General features: G+C 35.5%; 1 protein-coding gene across 3 annotated transcripts in view; it reads left to right on the top strand.

The window, feature by feature from the left end:
* The window catches only part of ZNF385B (zinc finger protein 385B), a 195679-nt gene that overhangs the window by 139761 nt on the left and 37538 nt on the right, over positions 1-18380 (top strand). The gene's annotated exons all lie outside the window — the stretch shown is intronic.

Below are 18380 nucleotides of genomic sequence, written 5' to 3'. Positions count from 1 at the left end.
TCCAGAGTCCAGCAGCAACTTTTTCTAGCAAACAATGTGAATGAAGACATCTAAGGATTAACCTTATTAGATCCTCTTAGAACATGTTCCAGGTCTTCTGCTCTATATTTTTATTATTCCATTTGTAGAGAGGCCACATGGTATAGAATACTGGAGTGAGTCCTTGAACATGATTTAAGTCATAATTCTGAACCTGATAAATCGCTTCACCACTGTGGGCCTCGGTGTCCTCTTCTATGTTATAACCTAAAATAGACTGCATGATCTTTGGGAGGACCATGCCAGCTCCATGATTAAAAATCATTTCCATGGCATTTCTCTTAGCAGGACAGGGTATAAGCACCGCCATCTGACAAATGGAATAGCTAAGGCCCAGAAAGAATGACTATGAGTTTGTTTTTCATTTGTGTCATGGGTTGGGCATGGAGAGGTGTGCCAATCTTCTTTCTACACCCAGAATTGCTCTGGGAGTAGGTTCACCTTTGACTTGAGCTTCATTCAAAGTCAGTAATTTTTTGTATTTACTAATAGGGACATGCACGAGTGTACACACGTGAGCGCGTGACCAGCAGCTTCCTGTCACCACTCAAAAGCTCTGTCGTTAATGGAGAAAGAAATTAAATTTCTGAGTCATGCTTAGACTCTGGGCAGTAAAGCCACAAAGTCTGTATGGCAAATTCACAAGTGTGACGTATACATGTTCTCAGTGTTTAGTAATGGTGCTATAATCTGCATAAGTGGGCTCTGAAACTGAGCATTTTTTATTTGGGGGAGAGTTTATTATTTTATAATTACCCTATTTACATTTTAATGTAAGAATTAAGAAGATGCTCATCCTTATTTTCTTTAATAACATTTTTAAATCAGCCCGAGACTGAATTGGCTTCACTCTTCAGTGTAGAAAATATGTTTATTGAAAAATCTGGAAGGCAGATTTGCACAATAAACAGACTGCATTCTGCAGTCCTCCACTACCCATATAAAATGTACCAAGGCAGGCCTCATGCATTAAAATTCAATGTGACCTAGTTTAAGTGTCCCATAGCCCCTTCGGTCCAGTTTTTATCATCTCAGTAGAACTCCACTATTGGAAAGCAAAAGCCTACAGCTTTATTTACACAATACAGTGTTATGCAAATGAGCAAGCATTAATCACAAACATTTCCCAAATGAACCTTTACAAATTAACACCATTAACTTTGCCAGGGGGCAGGCATTGCAGTCCAGGAGTAATACATCTTTCCATCTGAGCCCCAGACATTTGCACAAATGTGTGCAGCACCTGAATCCCTAGTTTCCTCTTGGCCATCCCTTTTTTTGACTAACATGGTTCAAGCTGAGCACTGAACGAAGTTTTCCCAGTCCTGAATGCCCCTTTCTTCTCCAGTGAATGAGCGCACTGCAACTTAGTATGGTCATAAATTGATAAGCGTAAATCTGGAAATTCACCCTTTAGCTGAGAAATACTGTTTCTAGAGTTAAGCCTTGCCGGGGAGATAGGTCTTCTATACTGTTCTGTAGTTGGTTTTAAATAAGACTCTCAAACTTATTGGGCTTTCAGTTCTCATACTAAAAGACCAGAAACTAAAGCTAACATACACTTTTAAGATATTTTTGAGGCAAACGTTTCTCTTTTTGGCTAGGCTGAAAGTTGGCAGATCCCAGATAAGTTCCAATTTGCATATTAATTTCAATTCGTTGGAGAATAGTAGCAGAAGGATGAAGGAAACTGATCTTTAAACAGATTCTTCCACAAAATCAGAGCAACTTCATTCTTTTAACTGTTTAAAAATAGAGATGATCTTCTTTTATTATTATTGTCTCAGGACACAGTTAATCATAAATATCCTTAGTATATGACTGGGTCCTTTATGCTTCATAAGCAAATCGAAATGAGAGCATAATGATCTTTTTAATCAAGTTTTATATACTCTAATTCAGGAATTGACCCTGAAATTTCGATACTCAGCATTAATACCACAATTGATTAAGCACGAGATGCAGTGTCCCTAATGGCTGACCCCATAGGCTTTCATTACTCATTTGGAGCTAACCCATTTGATTTTTTGAGTTTATGGTACAATCATGCGTCGCATAACGACATTTTGGTCAATGATGAACTGCATATGGATGGTGGTCTCGTAAGATTAGTTCCATATAGCCCACGTGTGTTGTAGGCTATACTCCCTAGATTTGTGTAAATACATTCCATGATTTTCACACAATGACACAGTCACCTAACAATGCATTTCTTGGAATATGTCCCCTTCATTAAGCGATGCATAACCATTACTTTTTGAATAGCATCATAAACTTTGAATCACTTATAGTTCACATTTTCTTTATCTTACTTTGTGTTTCCTCCAGGTTTTTAATTTTGTTGTATTATTCTTTGTCTTTGTTTTGGGTATTGGTTATAGGCCACTGTTCTTTTTGCTATGTTCTATTTCCTCATGTCTCAAGACATAAGAAGATGACCTCATTTCATTGATTTACATTAGACTGATTAAGTACAAATGGACAGGATATTAAGGGTTTGCTTAGAAATTAAAATGGCAGGGTGACCAACCATTTGTGTAAACATTTCTGTGGGTGACTTGACTCTCCTATTCTTTTCTACAAATCTCTAAAAATTTCAGAAAGTGCAACAGAAAGATCGTTCATCATCTTCAATTCCCATATGACTGCAAATAGTGTGTAATTGATACACCCACTGTACCACTTCCCTCTGCATTTTGCATCTTTGCCATTTTAACCGTTTTCATTTGGATAAAGTAATTTAAGTATGCCCTCCTGGGTCTTTCTGCCTATATCTCTTTGTTTTAGTTTTAATTTTATGCCCACTTGCTGATTTCTTTAGCAGTTTATATAATACAGTACGAATTCTCTATGTTGCATAAACAAACTGCCCCCATCTGCCATCTGCCACTTAAGAGGCTTTAGTGCCGTTTCTGCTGGAGGCCCTGGCATTCTCTGTCATCCAGCAGAGATCTCAGCAGTCAGGAGATTAGGGAGAAAGCCACAACTTTGGGTCCCACATAAACGCCCTTTCCACGTGCTGTTGGCTGACCCTCCATCTCCTTTGGCCACTAGGCCTAATTCCACCTCTCCACCAGCTGCCATGGGGCAGTGAGTCCCTACAGCAGCTGTGGTTCTTTCCCTGAGAAGTCAGAGCAGCTGGGAAACAGGAACCCATTAGACACCACGTTTGAAGATGTTCCTTGCAGCAAAAGCGGAAGAGGCACTCAGCTGCAAGGACGCCTGCTTGCATTTCCTAAAGGATCAGGCTTTTTATTCATCACCATGTGACATTCTTCTAAGAGATTCTGCCTTTTGCTATTGGCTGCCTCGTGCTTGCTTTCAACTCTAGAAATTCTGTCCACGAGTTATCGGTGTTTCTCTTCCCGTTCAAAATATGTTCTCTTCTAAACCATCACATTCCTCTTTCCTTGTTCTCTATTCTGTCTTCTCTTCTCTTCTCTCCTCTAACTCTTCTCTTTTCCCCTTCTTCCTCTTTCTCCAGCACAAAGTACAACAAATATACTATTTTTGCTGTCTTTCTTGGACATTCATAGTGTCTTTATTAAGCTTTTTTTAGGTTAATAACTGGATCCTTTGCTTTAAATTCAGAGCACTTCACTTGAAAAGGCCTCTAGGTTAAAAAAAATATATTGAGCATATTATTTAAAACTCTAACCAACATACTGTTAAAAAAAATAAGTTTATCCAATGTTTCCTGAATTTTCAGACATCGCATTTGATGGTACGTTACCCTAATGGATATGTCAAGGAAAACTTTGAACATTCATCTTCCAATATTTGACCCTCCCTACATCACTACTGCCAGATATGCCTAGCAAATATCTGCCCGTGTTAATTCTACAGATTGAACGTTCCCTCCATTCACATATACATATACAATCACTGCCTGCCACCCATACACATCTACTCTATGTCTCTAAAAAGCTCTTGAGATAGATAGCAGATACTTGAGTATATTAATTTATACTATATTTATCTTTATATAATCATATATAAATTGTATACATACAATTATGTGTAAGTATATATGTGTGTATATATATATAATTTTTTGAGTTTTTTTGAAGAATTGGTGCTGATAAAATGTGAGAGGCAGAGTTTTAAGAGTGCTGGTGCCGAGCCTGCTAGGTTTCATCTATGCTAATAGTGGCCTCCCATTCAGAAAGGAAATAAGCCAAGGAAGTTGGTCCTCACTGAAAAGTGAGTTTATGATGAAGGGGTTTTGAGAAAGCCACACTTAAACTGAATTCTGCAGCTGATGATTAACTAAAGAGACTCCACAGTGATAATAATCTCATTGCTGAGTGGGAACTGAAAAGCTAGTTGTAAAGTTTACATCTGCTATTAAGCAGTACAAATTATTAGATAAATAAATAATTTTGTAAGTTTGAAAAACCAACTAATTCTGTCAAGAAAAAAGGTACTGAAGATAGAAGGAATCAATAGCATCAAATGGGAATCTAGAAAATGATAGCCTGCTTTTGTCAAACATTTTACATTTTTCCCATAAATAAGACTATTTATATTGATTCTTAAGTTTGGAGGGTAGTGAAGCAGACAGGAGGTAATTAAAAGCATAAATCTCAGGAGCTTGAGAAGGTAGTTCTCTGCTTTGCAGACAGAGCTGACAAAATGATGAACATTTTTTGCTTCAACATGACAGAAATATAGTGTGGTTAGAGGAAGAAGGAACATACCATGCTAAAAGTTTTCTTCAATAGCTGCTGTTTAACAAAGCTCTTAACAAAGTTTAGTCAGCTTTTTTGAAGGATATAGTAGTTACTTATTAAATTAAAAAATAAACTTGCCTCCAAAGTAGCACTATAATATTACGAAAATGTCACAGTCTTTCTCAGCACTACCTTATTTTAAATGGGAATTTGGATAATGTAGGACTGATTTTAAATTCATCATTGAAAGAAAAGACTAGGATAAAAGTGAAATTAAAAAAGAAGTGAACATTGTGATTTATAAAGACTCATCAGATCCTATATTTAACGAATGGGGCAACTATGCAACACATAATTCAATATTTTTCTGGCTTTTCTTAAAACACATAGATGCCTCACATGACATGTTACTTTAGCTATTTATATGTATTCAATAATATTCAAAATTAGTAGGATTAGCCTAATATGATGTTGTGAAGAACAGTAAATATAAATGTTACAAGGAAAGTACCAAAACCCACACCCACATATCAGAACACCTTCTCAACAGAAAACCACTAAGTATCCATGATTCACCATCAATACTGCAAGCTGTGGTACATTTCCATTAAATATTGGTTTTCTGATCAAACATTAATAACATCTTTTAAAAAATACTATGTCTTATTTTTTTCCTGTGTAAAATTCCTGTTTTAATAACTCTTTTAGACAAAAGTAAAAGATTCCTCAATTCACTTTATTGGTGATTTTTCTCATCTAAAAGTTGTCTTGCCACTTGGGGGTTGGGGAAAGACTGTTGAAGTCTTGTGTATTTTTCTTCTTTGCTTGGCATGGATTTCTTTAGTTAGGATTGGTTGTGGAATCCATAACAATAAGATAGTGTTTCACTCGGTTTTTGTGGTTTGAGATTTTTTAGCTAAAAATTTATTCAACATATAATTAGCAATCAGGTAGAATTTCTAAGCTGAACACCTGCAAGTGTCCTAAATGATTAGTTGCTTGTTTAAAGTTTATATGCAGGCTTATTTAGTACATGTTTGGTTTTCCATAGCTTGTCTTTTATTTTGTATGCTTAAATAGGCAATTGGCTATAATTTTCACAACCTTTACAACAAGAAAAAAAAAAAGTATTGCTTATGTAAGACAAAAACAAAATAAAACAAAAGCTGTATGCAACAAAATGTAATCTTGTTTACTCCATTGCTTTCAAGTATAGGGGAAGAGGGAGAATCCCTCTCTGCCCTTTCCCTTAAGGTTCTTATGGCTGGCCAAATAATTAAAAGACAGGTTAGGAGGAGAAAATAATACCAAGTTTAATAACATGTATACATGGGAGAAACTCAGAAATGAGCAGCTCGTCCTTCTGTCTAAGCTGCTTGCTTAAGTATTGTAGCTAAAGGCGAGGATGTTGTTGGGGGTGGGTAGTGGTTTGGGATTTCAGAGGAGAAGAAGACAATTCACATGGAGATAGAAATGCAAATGTTTGTCTGACAACTCTTTTCAGGGCCACCTATAGAGAATGTGGCCAGGGAGAGACAGAGTTTTTGATAAGAGGGGCTTGGTGCCTTTCCTATTGTAACATCTATTTTACATTATATTACAGCCATCGTGATAGTAACTCCTTCCTGAAACAGGTCTTCTATGTTAAATTCTTTAGGCAGTTTGGGAGGGGAAACTAAAATGTTCTTCCTGAGTCTTCTGACTCTTTATTGTCTTCAGCTCAAAATAATCCACAAACCAGAGTGGTGCATCTTGGGGTTGCCTGCCCTGAGCACCATCACAAGCAAGTGGCTGATTTAATACAGTTCAGAACATCCTACAAAAGTGATAATTTTTAGCTTCTTTCATCTCTCAAGCAGCAACTTGAATAAAGTGACAGCATTTGCCCTGGAAGCCAAAGAACTTTAAATATCATAGGTCAGCATAAAGATCAGTTTTTTGGGGAAAAACTGACTGGCCATAAGGAACTTGATGATACATGGCTAGGGTGGGAGAGGGGGAAAGGACAGCATATGAGGAAGTATTGCTTTAGCCAGTTTCTAAAATTTCAAGCTAGGAATCTTTGTTGGAAAAATGGTGTTGCTGGTTAATGTGAGTTCTTCAAGGAAAATAAAGAAGCAGTGATCTTAGCCAGAGACAGGAGAAGAGTGTCAAAATATTTCTTGCCTAGAAAGGAAGATTCGAGAAATATAAGACAGTTTCCCTACCCTCATAGACCTGATTATCTAGCTAAGGAAACAAAACTTACATGCTTAGAAACACTGCTGAACTATATGATGTTAACTGTAGAGTAATATAAATTTAGGAAAGGAGACACCATGTGGGCTAGAACAATCACAGGCAGAAAGCTAGCATTTGATGGATGCCTTTTCTTCTGCCAGGCTCTATACCAGCTACTCTCCACATAATGTTATCTCTGTACTTGCACAGAGGTTGATGGAGGAGGTGAAACCATGAAAGTCTTGAGAGACAGTCAGGATTTGAGGGAGAGAGAACTGGAGAATTATAAAATCCTAGAGCTAAAATAGATAGGGCTTCTTAAGGATGTGGCCTATGGATAGACTGCAGGGGTTCCATGAACCCCCTAAAAGTATACGGAATTTTGCCTGTCTGCACACCTGAAATCATGATCACTTAAGATGATAGTGAAAGTGATTAAATCTTCCATTCTTGCAGAGTGAATGCTCCACAGATACCTTTGGCAACATGTTCCCGGATTTAATCATTTTTAGTGATTTCATCGTACCTAAATCTTTAAATTAAAAAAAAAAGAAGAAAGAAAAGAAACTTTGGTCTTCTTTTTTCTACTTTAGTTCTGTCTTCTAGGGCACATGGAAAATAAATGTATTCACGCCTCAGAAAACAGATCTGAGGAACAAGGACTCCCAAGAATACATCACTCTGTTAAGGTTCTGACTTTTGGGGGCGGAGAATATGATTTGACTCATTAATTTGCATTTCCTTCAGATAGAAGTATATTTTAGCTCTTAGAAATAATAATTGTATGGTATACCTAACATATTTGACACTAAAAGCAGATCATTTTTAATATCCCCTCTATAGGACAAAGTCATTTTCAGAAATAATTGTGAAATTCCTTGAATAATAGCAAAAGCCAAAAAGGAAACTCAGAGACTTTTTATTAAAGTTTTAATATATTACTATACCACTTAATATTATAGTAGAAAAAAGAAAAAAAATAAAGGATTAACCCTTTTTAATTACATTAATGTATTTTTTATGTGAGAAAAATATTTAAACCTATGTATTATTCTGTTGCAGTAATTGCAGTAATGAATAAAAACAGCAACAAATAAGTGAATTTTAATAAAATCAAAATTGCACAAAAGATACAATTTATATACCTACTAAATTGTACCGGTGATATTTTATTTTCTTCTTCCTTCCTTAGTTTTAAAGCACATAACTTAAAAAGCATAAATTTCATGATGATAGAATGACCCCACGAGAAAACAATCAGACAACTCCCGAAGGTGGAAACTCCCAGACCTTCTACAAGACCACTGTCCAGGGATCAGCAAAAAGTCAATGTTGTTTAAAAAAAAAAATGGATAGATAAAAATATTTAAGATTAAAAGAGATTAAGAGACATAATAGCCAAATATGTGCAACATGTGGACTTCGATTGAATCCTAATTTTGCGAAACAGCTATAAAGACCTTTTGAGAACAAATGGGGAAATTTAAATATTAGATGAGATTAGGGCTTTATTGTTGATTTTCTTAGGAGTAATAAAGAATTTAAGAGTAAAAAAAAAAAGCATAAATTTAAATTTTAAAGATACTAGCCAAAGGCAGTAAAATATGTCATGTATACACTAAAATTTATATTTACCAAACAAGAATAAGACTCACAGTTGACACTGTCTCACAAGAATAAGACTCACAGTTGACACTGTCTCACTCTTAAACACAAGTAAAAATTCTAAGCAGTCATGTAAAATGAGAGAATTGAAGGTTCTCAAGTTCTGTTTCTTTGTCTTTACAATCGCTGTGCTATTATTGTTTATTTTGAATCAACTATTCAAATGCTAGAACGTGAGTGGCACAGGGTTTACAAACTTGAACTGCATCTGAAACGAACACAAATGATTTTTAACCATTAGGAACTTACCTTCAAAATGAGTAGCTATAGCAGAGTCATCGTGCATTGGGAGTTTGATGATATAACTGCAGGTTCTCTGTATTAACTTCCATGTAGTTAATTTAAAGATAAGTAACAAAAATGCACTAATTTTAAATTTACATATATATTATTAAAATTCAATAGTAACCAGAGCAATTGTTTAGAATTTAGACCAACAACTTTTTTTTCAGGGAAGAGTATTTTATTACTAAGTTTAGAATTGCCAGCATGTAATGATAATAAAAAGCAAACTGATTATTAGTCAGTTTTGTTATTGTTTTTAAATTATCTATAGACAGTGCAACTCCTTATTTCCTGCACTTGAGGTGGACAGCCCCACCTTCAGTATACCACAGACATTTGTTATTCAATTAATAGGAATTCTAGTTCTGCTTTAAATACATGTTACATTTAGCATGGAGATGCATAGTGCTGATTTATACTCAGAATCACCAAATAGTTTCCTTTTTATCTTTGATAATGCCCACGGAATGTTCTCTGAAATGTAGCTTTCATTATCTCTGAACTGTGAGCTTGAGGTGGTTACCTGATTTGCACTAGAAAGAAATAACATCCTATATTATTTGAGAGACACATATGGAATCCTTTTATGTGATGGTTTATTTGTTTATATCATGAATATTTATGGGTTTTTCTTATATCATTTGAGAGGAATAGAAAAGGATAGATTCACTAAATGGATAGTTAATTTCCTATAGTTTTGTCATTTAAATTGTTTAAACCAACAAAATGCCCTATATGCACTTTTAAGATTTTATTTTTATTTATTTTTTCCCCCCAAAGCCCCAGTAGATAGTTGTATGTCATAGCTGCACATCCTTCTAGTTGCTGTATGTGGGACTCGGCCTCAGGATGGACGGAGAAGTGGTGCCTCGGTGCGCGCCCGGGATCCGAACCCGGGCCACCAGCATCGGAGCGCGCACACTTAACCACCAAGCCGCGGGGCCGGCCCTATATGCACTTTTAAACTAAAAATACCAACATTCTCTTTTTAAGATTTAATTCTTTTTTTTTTTAATTTTTTATTTATTGCAGTAACATTGGCTTATAACATTGTAAGATTTAATTCATACATTTATACAGATGGCCACAGAAAGGGGTATTCATTAACATCTGTAAATGTTGGGGAAATGATGGATGTCTGTATCTGTAAAAGGCCAGAACAGAATTACTGAATTTGCAGATGTAGATTAAAAAATACAAAATTTGAATATCTGAAAGACAATCTTCAAACTAGTTTTCTAAAGATCTAGACATTGAATAATTGTCTTTTGCATAAATCTCCATTTTTGTAAATGTAGTAAATTCTTATTAATTTGGACTACATTAATTAGGGATTTGTGATAATTCAGGTATGGGCTGAATTGTACTTTTGTTTGATCCAAATTCTTTCTTCAAAGATAATGCAAATGAGTGTTGCAAAGGAGGTTGAAGCATAGAGATTTAGAATAGCAAAGGAACCAATTTTTTCAAGCTCACTTAAGCACTTTAAGGGCACTCATTAAAATACAAGCAATGATAAAATTTAAAATAATTCTTATGTATTTTAACAAATCACCTAAGAATCTTTGGTAGCTAACAGTTATCAACTAACAGCATTTCTTCAAAAATGTTCCCTTTTTCCACTTCTACTTTTACCATTTCATTATGCCCTTCACCCAAATTAGTCTATATTAATGAGGTTTTTCTGAAATTATAACCATTTAGTAATATCTAATACTATTCTTTTTTTTAAAGCTAATGACTATATTTGTGACTTGGTTAACAATATTTTCTGAAAATCTTTTGAGTCAAGTGTTTCAACTTAGATATCTAGGTTTTATATGTCAAGCCAAACAGACATTGTTTTGAGGGATGATTTATCCAATTTAGTTACATACACTGATCAAATTAACTGAATGATCAATAAATCACTGATTCTGTCTTCTGACCTCGGTCTATCTTGATAGACAAGTGAGTAAACCATTGTATTTAAGAATTGTTTTTCCAATAACTGAGCAATTTGTCTGTTATGAATTTGCTCATTCCACACTGAGACTAATCAAGCAGCCAGACCCCAAAAATCATACCAACTGGTGACCCCTGCTTCATTCCACTGCTTCCAATCACAAGCAGAAGTCAGAGAGGAATCTGGAGGAAGCAGGAAGGACTCATTTGATTATGTCCACTCTTGATCCCAAAATGCTCACTCTGTTAGTCACCCAGCATCCTCAAAATGCAGGCTTCTAACCAGTTATACACTGCTCTAGTCCAGTTCTTGCCACGCACCCCGTTGTTTGCCAGGCTTCAGCCACGATGGCTTTCTTTCATTTCCGTAAATCTGCTAAGCTATGTCTGCCCCTCCCACTTTTGGTCTAGTTTGTCCTCCTACAGGTCTCACCTTAAATGTCTCTTCCTCAGAGGAGCTTTTCTAGACTTCCTAGTCTAAACTAGCCCCACTCCCAATAACAACTTTATACCACCCAGTAATTTTCCTCTATGAAATGTATCAGTTTGTAAAGATGTCTTTCTTCATGGAACTATTTGTTTAATATCTGTTTCCAGTACACACACACACGTTGTTGGCTCTGTAAGGACAAGCACTGAGTATGTTTTGTGCATTGCTGTCTCCCTGGTGCCTAGCACAGTGCATATATATTTCTTGAATGAATACATGGTCCTAAAGGGGATTTTTTTTTTTTTGAGGAAGATTGGCCCTGAGCTAACATCTGTTTGCCAATCTTCCTCTTTTTCTTTTTTTTCGCCCCAAATCCTCAGTACCCAGTTGTATATCCTAGTTGTAGGTCCTTCTAGTTCTTCTATATGGGACGCCACCTCAGCATGGCTTGATGAGTGGTGAGTAGGTCCGGGCCCAGGATCCAAACCAGTGAACCCCAGGCCGTGCCGTCAAAGCGGAACATGCGGACTCTACCGCTGCGCCACCGGGCCAGCCACAAACGGGGATTTTTTTATCATTAATTTATGACAACCCAAGGATTAGTTGAGAATTAATGAATTCATTCTCTACAATGAAAACTATACTTTATGTGACCTTAAAGGTCATGTCTCAGATCTGTTTCCATCTCCAGATCATCTTCCCTAAGGAAATTAAGATCATTTTTTTTATCAGAGTGGCTAAGGGAGAGAGTCTGTTCTGTTTTGGATCTTTCCCTGTGAAAGCTATTTGGACCCTGAGATTGGGGCTTGCTTCAGTGGAGTCGTGGTTAAGAGCCTAATCTTTTAACCCTGGGTCTGAATCCAGGGTCTTCCATTTCCGGCAGTGTGATATTAGACAATTATTTGACTTTTCAGAGTCTCTGTAAACTTGGACTAATGCTTGATCTGATTTGCATTTTGAAAATATCACTCTGGCTGCCATGTGGAGAACAAATTGTAAGAGAGCAAGAGGGGCCTTTGGGTGATCACTAAAGGGGCTGTTGCAGTAGTCCAGGCAGAAGATGACGGCAGTTTGGACAAAGGTTGTTATGGTTGAGATGTAAAAAATAAGCTTGATTAGAGAAATATTTAGGAGGTAATCTATAGGACTTAGTGATTGATTGAATGTGGTGGTGGAGGTAGAGTGTGATCATGAGGTTGATCCCTGGATTTGGCTTTTACAACAAATGTAGAGTGATGCTTTGCAGAAAAGATAGAGGACTAGATAGTTTTGGCAGCAAAGACAAATGATACCAGCTGTTTGGTTTTGAACTTATGTTTAAGATGTTTTGAGATATCCAAGTGGGTATTCGGACTCTGAAGCTCAGAAGAGGAATCGAGACTAGAGGTAGAAACCAGGAAATTACTGGTGTAGAGGTGGCTGGGGAAGTTGTAGTGTGGGTGAGATTGAGTAGGGAGTAGACTGGAAAGTTTGGAGTAAGAAGACAAGTAGGCCTAATACTGGGCCTTGGAATATATCAACATTCAATGACTCGGGCAGGGGAGAATGAACCTGTAAATGATTCTGAAGTGAAGGTGGGGGAACACCAACCTAGGAAAGAGCCTGGGAAAGAGTGCCTTCCAAAGTAGAAGTGAGAGGTCAGCAGGATCAGATGCATCTGATGCCTCATCAAGCAAGATGAGGAATAAAAGATGTTCTTGGTTTTAGGATTTAGGACGCTGGCGTCTTGGTGATGTCTGTTTTAGGGGATTGAGGTAGACAGATTAGAGAAGAGAAAATGGAGATGTGCATACAATCTGTGAAAGGGAGCAGAGTGATAGGGTGAAAAGCTAGGGGTGAATTCAAGATGAGGGATGTTTTATTTTGGGTTGTTTAACCCAAAACACTTGTTTAAACACTGATGCTAAGGATTTTTTGTGGGGGGAGGGTTGAATATAAATGTAAAAAAGAGAAGGGATAGTAGACACTGGGGAAGGCAAAAAGGAACAGCATCTCTGGACTGGGAGACGTGCCTTAATAGGAGGAATAGCTCCTTTTCTATAAAAGCTCTGGCTTTTGGTTTATAGTGCCCCTAAAATTTGAAATCTGTGTACTTGAGAACCGCATTACTCCCTGACTTGCTGTGGTAAGAACCTTCCAGTTACTCTCCTGTCTTTTCTTTCCTTCTAGTGGGTCTTTGCTGCTATCAGATTGTGCTAGTACAAAAGCCCTCAGTGGCTTCTCATTACCTAACTAATTAAGTGTGCTCTTTGTTAACTACCTTCCCACTGCCTAGCATTTAAGGCCTAAATAATATGACATTTGCCTTTCTAATCTTTTCTTCCACTCCTACTCTACCTATACCGATATTTCACTCAAACTGGATTATTCACATTTTCCTAAACAAAAATTTGTTTTTCCAAACATTTTTTTCTTATCAGTCTTCACCTTATTGGGAGTATGTATCTCTTGCCTTTGGAATCCCTTCCATTATTGAAGGCCCATCTCAAGGCCTTCTCTTTCCTCCAATTTTCGTACCATTTTATTAAACCTGGGGCAGGGGTGCACATTTTGTTGCCTGATTCCCATAAATATGCTTAGGAGGACATATAACTACAATATACCCACATTAGGGTATGGAAACTAATTAGGAAATTTTTAAATGTCTGCTTCAATTCAATTAAAGTACTTTAAAAAAATAAAATCATTTCTAGTTGTAAAAGAAGAAAAATAATCATTTGAATCATTTAATGCCTATTTTTGCATCATGGATGACAGCACAACTTCGGAAACAACCTTCCTTGTTTCCAACAACATATCCTTCAATAAGATACCATTGAAATAAATTTTCTTCATTCATATAATGGAATAAATATACACAACCATTTAAAAAATTAGAAAACTTTCTAATTACTCATTTTAAAAAATTTCTAAGGTCTATTGCTAAACAGAAAAAGCAAAATGCAGAACAGCATATGTGGTATGTAGGCATTTGTCTAAAAATGGAAGAAAGGAAAAATACACATATACATATATAATTGTTTGATAGGCATGCTGAGTCTGAATGGTAGACTTTTCACTGTGTATACTTTTTTTATACTGTTGAACTGTGTGATTGGATTACCTAGACAAAAATAAATATAATTTTAAAACTTGAAACAAAAGTACTGGTTAGCTAATTAGACACAAATAAAGTTCTATAGAAATTGTGGATGATTCAAGTCCAAAGATCTACCAAATATTATAAGTACTGGTTAAGAAAATCATTCCTTTGAAGCCTTTCTGATCCTTCAGGGGGATTTGATTTTGAACCCTTTTCATCTCTTGCCTGGATGATTGTAATGGCCTCCTCTTCTACTTCGCCTCACCCCCAACCTCCCCACTGTACACACATAGCTTGTTCTCCAAGTAACTAGAGTGATCATTTTATAAATAGAAGTCAAACAAGCTTACTCGTCTGTTCAAAACATTGCTGGGATTTTCCATATACTCAGAATAAAAGTCAAAATCCCTACAATGGCCATTTGCTGTTTCCTGGACCTGAAATGCTCTTCTCCCAGATAGCTACCTGGTTAACTCCTTCACTTTATTCAGGTCTCTGTGCAAATGCCCCCTCAACAGAAAGGCTTTCCTTAAACCTAAAATGGCACCCCATCCCATCATAGTCTACCCTTCTTACTTTTTCTTATTTTTTTTAGCACTGCCTAATATATTCATAAATGTATCACATCACTTAACACTTACTATCTAAAATATATATAAATTTATATTTCATTGTGAATGTCCCCATACTAGAATGTAAGTTTCACTGGACCTGCATCCCACAACACTTATAATGATGCCTGGAACATAATAGGTAATCAATAAATATTTGTTGAAAGAAAGAATATATGAACCCTAAGTGTTAAATTCCTGCTTTTTAAGATTTTTCTTACTCTGTCCCATATATATTGTGTTCAATTCAACAACTCTTTATTGAGTGTGTACCACGTAATAGGTGCGTCAGAAGAATCAAAGATGAGTAAGACAGTGTTCACACTGATCATGTCGTATATTGTATGAATACCCTTTGTTGTGACTATTATTGGTCAGTAGAACTTTTAGACAATATCACACAGAATCAGAAATTGGAAGTTCACTTAGAATTTGCTAATTATATTGAAATATTTTGGTGTTTATGGGTGAATCAAAATTACAGGCATTTTTATTTTAGTTCTGCCTCCAGTAGACCAATCTCTTATACGTGAGGAAGGTTGACCAGATTAATCTGGGGTGAAAACTTCTAGTTTGATCTGGTACTTTAGTGTAGAGACAGCCTTAACATGTCCCGGGTTGGCTAAGTGACTACTAAAGATGTGCAGTTTCTTTATTTTCTCTTAGTTATATGAATGTACGTTCTCTTAGTTATATGAATGTATGAATGTATGCATATGTACATTTTGAAAAGATATAGTATTAATCGTCACATTTACATATTTCACTTAATTTTGAATTATAAAATGTCTGCTGGGTTTTAAAAATTGGTTTAGGGCTTTGAGGTATGAATTTTACAAAAACCTATTTTGTAAAAAAGGTTTTCAAATGAGTAATGATAAATAAATAATATATTAAACATATATAAAATATTACTAAAGCCATTCTTAAACCAATTTTCCAAGCATTGCACTTTCAAAGTTGTTTTGCCACTGTTGTCTACATTAAGCATATTATATATCAAACATAAGGAGACACAATGCAAATTCTAATTTTAGATTTATTTTGTATCATTTATGTAAATTTCTTTAATATGGAAATGGAAGTAAATGTAATACCTTCTAGACTGATTAAAAATTAATGTGTGGAAGCCTGGGAGCCTAATTTAAAAGACCATCAGAAGACTTGAATTAGTTAGCTGTAGAGTCACAGCTTTAATGCGTAGACCTGAATTATATTGCATTACTTATCACTGAGTAACAAAAATGGCTCTTACAGAGCACATAATGGCAATCTATTTCCCTACTGAAAGATAGCTGCACTCTCAAACATGTTAGAAAGAAACTTGGAATTTAACTGCGAAATCACTATAAACTCTGAGATACCCTTCTTTATATTTCAAGGTAGCTGAGAATTACTAACTAAAATTTCCCAGTTTAGTATAAAATGTGAAATTAATTTGAGAGAGGTGGATAATTTCCACTTTTGAATACTTTGGGAAAATCGTAAAATAAATGACTCAAGAATATTAGGTAATTATTAATAAATCCTTAATGTTTTGTAATGTATTATAAAAATAAAAGATCCATGTGTTTCATAAAAATTCTAAGATTTAGAAGTTCTAACAGGTTAGGTTGCATAATTCTTTGAGAAAATTAGATATTTTTTTAAATTATAAATGTTTCCATTATTTCATATTCAAGATTATGTTAGTGTGCAGAGCACTAATTTTCCCACTTTGGGCATAACCTAGAGAATATGGGTTATCAAGTACATTCTGTGTGGAGTTCATGGTTTACTCTCCCTTAAATAATTTGGAAAAGAGATTAAGGGCATATTTCACCAGAATTCATTTACTTCATTTTGCCTCATTTAAACTCTAGTGCACATAGTATGAGTTTACACATACATTTATCATTAAATTGACTCAAATATTGACCCCCAACCCATAAGACAAAGTAAATATACCTTTCAAAAATGGCAATGTAATATAAAATGGAGAAGTAAGCAGTCTTATTTTCTTAGGGTAAGCATGTCAGATACTTCTTGCAGAATTGTTAGCTCAATTGTGATATGTTAAAGAAATTGTGCATTAAATAAAACTCTATTATCTGCATTGAAAAAATTCACATAAATCTACTTCCATTAGGTTGGTAGGGGAAAAAAATCTTTTTCGAAATACAATCTCTATAATTTGTGGTATTCATGAATAGAATTAAGAAATTAATATTCTGGGATGAACTTTACCTTGACATATATATATATATATGATAAATTTATTTTTAAAAGGAGATCATTTTTAATTGTGGACTAATTTGAAAATAAGGAGAGAACAGGAGGAGAGAGTAGAATTGAACAAATGGAAGGATTTGGGGCTCAGATCACAGTTGTTATAGCCAAGCTCAAATAACTGTCTCTTATGCCCCACTCTGCTCAACCCTGAACTGGAAACAGGGTATATGTTTGGATATCCAGGGAAAGAATCTTAGATTTCTGGAAATCATCTAAAATTAATAATCCACCATAATTGAAATATAACCTCATTGGGAAAATGAAGCAAAATCTTGTTCACTTGGAACTCTATAAGAAACAATTTTTTTTAAAGCACTTTATTAACAAAGCCACTTTTTACTATATTCTAGATGATTTTAAACTCTAACTTCAGTGTTTTTCTAATTCATCATGTAAATTCTGTCATCGTCGTTAGGTTCATTTATAGCTTCTCTATGTTTCAATGTGTAAAGTAATTCCACCAGTGAATCATGCACCAGAAACGTGAGCATCAAGACTCTTAGCCGACTGATAGGCTGCATTTGAAAAATTAACTTGAAGCCCAGTAAAGCATTTTAAGAAATGAGTTAATTTGCCTACATGAAACTTTTTTTATAATATAAACAAATATATATGTAATGTTCATGTATTCAAAAGTGACATTTTAAAGCAGCAGCAACCCAGGAATTCTACTTCTGGCTTGTGATATTTGATAGAACCTAATTTAGGCCCAAAGAGAATTAGCAGTCCAGAGTGCACATCATTTTCTTCCCAGAGAGCCACCATTTTTCTCTTTAGCAACATGGAAACATTTAGAGTTGATGGCTTTTTTATATATATACTATAAAAACAGTAAATATGCAATGCCATAGCCAGAACTCTGGCCTTGCAGGAATCCAGAGGACACCATTTGCATTGAACTATACGTGAATGATGCTCCACTGCCCCTGGAGTTATGCTACATGGTGACCCTGGACGTGCCACAGGAACCTGGAGTGTTTCACTTAGCTGTAAATTAGAAATTAGCAAAGACTTTGTGTCTTTTTAAGCTAAAAATCTCATGATGGTCATAATTTCGTCTGGACTTTGTTTTCAACAGATCCCAGTAGATGAGGATTGAATAAAGTGAATATCGAATCCAGGAGTATGTCATTACTGATATTGCAGGCCTTACAATTGCA

Source organism: Ceratotherium simum, chromosome 9 (genome assembly GCF_057802395.1).
Source record: "Ceratotherium simum simum isolate JZ-2026a chromosome 9, ASM5780239v1, whole genome shotgun sequence".
In the NCBI taxonomy this organism is placed as follows: domain Eukaryota; kingdom Metazoa; phylum Chordata; class Mammalia; order Perissodactyla; family Rhinocerotidae; genus Ceratotherium; species Ceratotherium simum.
Note: the sequence above shows the minus strand (reverse complement) of the source record. Positions and strands in the feature narration are given on the sequence as shown.